Below are 6,029 nucleotides of genomic sequence, written 5' to 3'. Positions count from 1 at the left end.
TCACTACCACACAGTATAATATAACTCCCACACAGTATAATGTCACTCCCACACACTATAACATCACTCCCACACAGTATAATGTCACTCCCACACAGTATAACATCACTCCCACACAGTATAATATAACTCCCACACAGTATAATGTCACTCCCACACAGTATAACATCACTCCCACACAGTATAAAATCACTACCACACAGTATAACATCACTCCCACACAGTATAACATCACTCTCACACAGTATAACATCACTCCCACACGGTATAACATTAATACCATACAATATAACATCACTCCCACGCAGTATAACATCACTCCCACACATTATAACATCACTCCCACACGGTAAAACATCACTCTCACACGGTATAACATCACTCCCACACATTATAACATTACTCCCACACAATATAATGTCACTCCTACACAGTATAACATCACTCCCACACAGTATAACATCACTCTCACACAGTATAACAACACTCCCACACAGTATAACATCACTCTCACACAGTATAACATCACTCCCACACATTATAACATTACTCCCACACAGTATAACATCACTCCCACACAGTATAACATCACTCCCACACAGTATAACATCACTCCCACACAATGTAACACCACTCCCACACATTATAACATTACTCCCACACAGTATAATATCACTCCCACACAGAATCATGTCACCACATGTTGTGATGCATCAAATTTAACTAAAGATGTTGTCACTCCCCTAGCGACCCTACAAAAAATGATTTATATCTATGCTCCAGCTGACTCTATATAATGATCGGTGTTTAACATCTAACTAATTACTTAACCAGATTTAATTACATTTCCGCATTGTTAATTCGGACTTGTGGGATGGCGTGGCCTAGCAGTAGAGCGTTAGACTGCTAGCCTGAAAGTTCGAATCCGGGTTCAAGTCAGTAGAACTTCCCTGAGTCCACCAGCTCTGATGGGTACCTAACACATGTTAGTGATAGTAAAGGCGGCGGGGCATAGTTCTAACCACATTATCTATTCCCATGCCGAGGTCAAGAAACATATGAACTCTACTACATCTGCCCAATGGATCGCTAGGTCTAAAGATGAATCTTTACTTACTTTTAATTATGACTTGACCTAAAATGTCAGCAGTCTTATTCTCTTTAGTTAATCAAACACAGGCGACGATCAAACAATAGACATCATGTAGGACTTTACTACAGAATGGCGTAACTTTCTGTAGCAGGCGATGTTCAAACAATAAACACGTCATGTAGGACTTTACAGAATAGTTGAACTTTTTGCTAAACACAAGAACTAGGTTTTATCAATCCCTTGTCAAAAGTTAAGACAATGACGAAACACAAGATGTAGGTTTTATCAATCCCTTGTCAAAGATTACAGTGTTAAGACAACGCAAAGACACAAGATGTAGGTTTCATCAATCCCTTGTCAAAGGTTACTATGTGAAGACAATGACAAGACACAAGATGTAGGTTTCATCAATCCCTTGTCAAAGGTTACTATGTGAAGACAATGCCAAGACACAAGATGTAGGTTTTATCAATCCCTTGTCAAAAGTTAAGACAAAGTCGAAACACAAGAAGTAGGTTTTATCAATCCCGTGTCAAAGGTTACAGTGTTAAGATTATTTCCTACTGGTTAAAACAAGTTGTGTTTCTCTAAGGGTTTCTAAGACTGTTCTTAATTGCATCTATTTTCTTAATTAATACCATCGAATGTGGACTGGTTTCTATTGTGACTTGTAGAAGATGTTGCAGATAGTAAGACGTAGGCTATACCAAATATTAATATTTAAGTTAAATAAATATGAAATGCCGCACAACTTCATGATATACAAGCAGTCATTAATGTGAGATATTGTCTAAACTACAATATAGAAAAACAAATCTGTTATGGTGAGTGTATTTAGGCAAATACTTTTTAATAATACAACTAGAATATATAAATAATCCATAGTCACGTAGCTTTTTAATATTAATTTAGTGTGTGTTTTGGTGAGAAAAAAATTAGTTCAAAATCATTATTTTTAAACCTATTCGCTCAACTATTTTTAAAAGAAAGTCTAGCATGAGGGGAAATAACCAGCTAAAACATATCTTTAAAAAACTATTTTCTTACTTCCCTTAGTATTGTTATTGGAAGGAACCTATCTAAAGTGTAGGCTTATTTAAAGTTAACATTAATGTACACAAAACAAACCAACACGTTTTTTTGTAAATAATTTTTAAACGGTTAGTTAGCTCAACATAACCGTTTTAGTTGTGTTAATATTTTAAAAAGCCCCCTGCTCTTTAACATTGGCTATGTGATCTATTTTTTTCCATTAACAATTTGGTTGAATGCGTGGTAGTGATGTCTTCGTTAGGTAAACAATTTGGTTGAATGCGTGGTAGTGTTGTCTTTGTTAGGTAAACAATTTGGTTGAATGCGTGGTAGTGTTATGTCTTCGTTAGGGACACAAAAATCTCAGGTGATCACGTGACACATTTAGCATGTATTATGTGTCGACCAGTGCGTGTAGACTCTTCGGTTTTATGTAAACTAGGTCACTCTATTTCAAGGCGTTTACCTACGTGTGTGAGTGGGGCTACGATATGGGGACTGTTTGTAGGACCAGGACATGGGGACTGTTTGTATGACTAGGACATAGGGTTGTAGGACTAGGACACTGGGACTGTTTGTAGGACTAGGACATAGGGACTGTAGGACTAGGACATTGGGACTGTTAGTAGGACTGGGACATAGGGACTGTAGGACTAGGACATAGGGACTGTAGGACTAGGACATTGGGACTGTTTGTAAAACTAGGACATAGGGACTGTAGGACTAGGACATGGGGACTGTAGGACTATGACATAGGGACTGTTTGTATGACTAGGACATAGGGACTGTAGGACTAGGACATAGGGACTGTTAGTAGGACTAGGGCATGGGGACTGTAGGACTATGACATAGGGACTGTTTGTATGACTAGGACATAGGGACTGTTTGTATGACTAGGACATAGGGACTGTTTGTATGACTAGGACATAGGGACTGTAGGACTAGGACATAAGGACTGTTAGTAGGACTAGGGCATGGGGACTGTAGGACTATGACATAGGGACTGTTTGTATGACTAGGACATAGGGACTGTTAGTTGGACTAGGACATGGGGACTGTAGGACTATGACATAGGGACTGTTTGTATGACTAGGACATAGGGACTGTTAGTTGGACTAGGACATGGGGACTGTAGGACTAGGACGTGGGGACTACTAGTTGGACTAGGACATGAGGACTGTGAGTAGGACAGTGGGTCATATGCAGGACAGCACTGTAGACCAATTTTCCCTGTTAATATAAGCTTTGGTTGTGATTTGATTTCGTTGTTCCCTCCCCCCCCCCCCCCCCCCACTTCAACAGCTGATTGCCCATCTCAGGCCGGCTGACAGTTAGTTCATGTCAATCATTTAGTTTGGTTGTCAGTTGATTCGTGTCAATCATTTAGTTTGGTTGTCAGTTGATTCGTGTCAATCATTTAGTTTGGTTGTCAGTTGATTCGTGTCAATCATTTAGTTTGGTTGTCAGTTGATTCGTATCAATCATTTAGTTTGGTTGTCAGTTGATTCATGTCAATCATTTAGTTTGGTTGTCAGTTGATTCGTGTCAATCATTTAGTTTGGTTGTCAGTTGATTCGTGTCAATCATTTAGTTTGGTTGTCAGTTGATTCGTGTCAATCATTTAGTTTGGTTGTGAGTTGATTCGTGTCAATCATTTAGTTTGGTTGTCAGTTGATTCGTGTCAATCATTTAGTTTGGTTGTCAGTTGATTCGTGTCAATCATTTAGTTTGGTTGTCAGTTGATTCGTGTCAATCATTTAGTTTGGTTGTCAGTTGATTCGTGTCAATCATTTAGTTTGGTTGTCAGTTGATTCGTGTCAATCATTTAGTTTGGTTGTCAGTTGATTCGTGTCAATCATTTAGTTTGGTTGTCAGTTGATTCATGTCAATCATTTAGTTTGGTTCATGTGAAGAACGCTGACTGTTATATAAACAACATCCACGGCCTGGAGATCATGTATACCACAATTATGCAGACCACTATGGTTCTGATCAGCGACAACCACAATAATCACACAGACATCACACCACATACAACAATCACACAGACATCACACCACACACAATAATCACACAGACATCACACCACACACATCAATCACACAACCACATACACCCCACTCAAACACACAGACATCACATTCACGCACAAATAATCGATCACAAATTTGATATCAGTACCTCAATTCTCCGACATCTCCGTGGCTTTCTGTTAGTTTGTTTCCATCATAAAAAGCGCGCTACGCTTTCTCACGATGCAATGCCTTACAGCACACAGAAACGATTTACAGGTAAATTATTTATCATAGAATCCCACCATTACATTTTTTTTTGTTTTGTTATTTTTAGCTCTTCGATATTTTAAAATTCATCGCTTTACTTTTTCCCCAAAAGTTACGTAAAAATAAGCTGTGATTAAAATTAATTAAAGAAATTAATTAAAGAAATTAATTAAACAATTTAATGAGATGATATGGCCTAAGGGCATCCAAAGGTAAACTGTGTACTGTGGGTGTGTGGGGGTGTGTGGAGGTGTGTGGGGGTGTTAAAACCAAGTGTGTATTTTTTTTTACCACTAGAGAACAAAATTAACGACAACACAAGTTGTCCTGCTCTGGTATTACTAGTAAAAGATTTGACATTTCTCTCGGTTGTTTTTTTTTTTTCAATTTTTTTTTTAATTAGGTCTATTTCATTGGCAGCTGACAATATTTTCCTATTACATTTTTTTTAATTAACTCCTGCCCTAACGTAAAACTGAAAGCTATATTGTTATGATAAAAATGTGTCGGTCTTTAGGCTAGGCCTACAGCATGAGGAAAGATTGCTTCGGCTCATAACATCACAACGCAAAGATCACGGTGGAGGTAAATACAGGTGTATAATCAGCGGCACCAGGTGATACAGCTGCACGTGACACTGTCAGGTAAATCACGTGCACGTGCCACTAACCTGCACACAGCTACACACGTCCCTAGAGCTCACCTGACACGCTCGGTGGAACATTTTCACCTGACTGTATCACACCTACACCTGACTTACTGAACATTTTCACCTGACTGTATCCAACCTACGCCTGACTTTACTGAACATTTTCACCTGACTGTATCCCACCTACACTTGACTTTACTGAACATTTTCACCTGACTGTATCCCACCTACGCCTGACTTTACTGAACATTTTCACCTGACTGTATCACACCTACACTTGACTTACTGAACATTTTCACCTGACTGTATCTCACCTACGCCTGACTTTACTGAACATTTTCACCTGTCTGTATCACACCTACACTTGACTTACTGAACATTTTCACCTGATTGTATTCAACCTACGCCTGAATTTACTGAACATTTTCACCTGACTGTATCCAACCTACGCCTGAATTTACTGAACATTTTCACCTGACTGTATCACACCTGCGCTTGACTTTACTGAACATTTTCACCTGACTGTATCCAACTTACACCTGAATTTACTGAACATTTTCACCTGACTGTATCACACCTACACTTGACTTACTGAACATTTTCACCTGACTGTATCCAACCTACGCCTGAATTTACTGAACATTTTACTTAAATATACATTTTCATCCGTTAATATGTATCAATGTCTACCTTTGGCATTAAAATAAAACATTTTTTCGATCTTGCTACATCTGACCCAAGTAGACCTTTACTTTTTCACCTAACCTTGGTATAGATCTACATTTCGGCCAGGAAATTGATATACATTTTCACCTGACTTCAGTATATACTTTCACCTGACTCTGTTATAGGCCTCTACTTTTATCTACCTGTAGTGTACATTTTCACCTTACTAAAATACACTTTCACCTGTGCTACGGTTTCACCTGGAATCTGGCAACAGGTGTGGGGAGGGCCGGATGTGGAGTCTGGT

The sequence above is a fragment of the Physella acuta genome, unplaced genomic scaffold (assembly GCF_028476545.2).
Source record: "Physella acuta isolate Inbredline_101_S28 unplaced genomic scaffold, ASM2847654v3 ptg000502l, whole genome shotgun sequence".
Lineage (NCBI taxonomy): Eukaryota > Metazoa > Mollusca > Gastropoda > Physidae > Physella > Physella acuta.
Note: the sequence above shows the minus strand (reverse complement) of the source record.